This window comes from Gossypium hirsutum, chromosome A11 (assembly GCF_007990345.1).
Source record: "Gossypium hirsutum isolate 1008001.06 chromosome A11, Gossypium_hirsutum_v2.1, whole genome shotgun sequence".
Classification (NCBI taxonomy): Eukaryota; Viridiplantae; Streptophyta; class Magnoliopsida; order Malvales; family Malvaceae; genus Gossypium; species Gossypium hirsutum.
In genome coordinates this window covers 72,283,374-72,284,195 of record NC_053434.1, presented here as the reverse complement: position 1 = coordinate 72,284,195, position 822 = coordinate 72,283,374, and the positions used below count along the sequence as shown (strand labels likewise).

At 39.7% G+C, this 822-nt stretch overlaps 1 non-coding gene across 1 annotated transcript; it reads left to right on the top strand.

Moving 5' to 3' along the window:
* Positions 1 to 386: 386 nt before the first annotated feature.
* On the top strand, positions 387 to 493 carry LOC121210679 (small nucleolar RNA R71). Its single transcript, XR_005905793.1, has one exon. It is a non-coding gene; the product is annotated as a small nucleolar RNA R71 (small nucleolar RNA).
* The last annotated feature ends 329 nt before the right edge of the window (positions 494 to 822 follow it).

The following is an 822-nucleotide window of genomic DNA, read 5'->3' as shown; positions in this document are numbered from 1 at the left end:
TATTACCCATGTAATTTAACTGCTCGTTCTCTATGTTGTGGCCATAAGGTGGGTATTCTAAATTGCTCGATCCACCTCCAATTGCTTCGCACTGCATTACTGGGTGAACATGTGAAGAACTAAGAAAACCATCAATTTTCTTATTCAAGAGTTCTACCTGATTAGAGAGCATGGTGACCGAATCGACGTTATAAACACCGACTATTTTCGTTGGCTTTGTCCTCATGACTTGCCACTAATAGTTATTCAGTGACATCTCCTCTAAAAATTCATAGGCATCTTCAGGTGTTTTATTGTTGATGGTTCCTCCAGCAGTTGCGTCAACCATTTGTCGAGTCGAAGGATTCAGGCCATTATGAAAAGTTTGAACCTGTAGCCAGAGTGGTAACCCATGGTGAGGGCATCTTCGCAAAAGGTCCTTATATCTCTCTCATGCATCGTAAAGTGTTTCTAAATCCATCTGCACAAAAGAAGAGATATCATTACGTAATTTAGCCGTTTTAGCCGGCGGAAAATATTTTAATAGAAACTTTTCGGTCATTTGTTCCCAAGTAGTAATTGACCCTCGTGGTAATGAGTTCAACCACTGTTTAGCTTTGTTCCTCAACGAAAATGGAAACAACCGAAGGCGAATGGCGTCACCAGAAATGCCATTAATTTTAAAGGTATCGCAAAATTTTGGGAAATCTGCCAAGTGAGCATTGGGATCTTTGTCCTGTAAACCATCAAACTGAACAAACTGTTGCATCATTTGAATTGTGTTAGGTTTCAGTTCAAAATTATTTGCAGCAATAGCAGGTCTAACTATACTTGACACAGTTC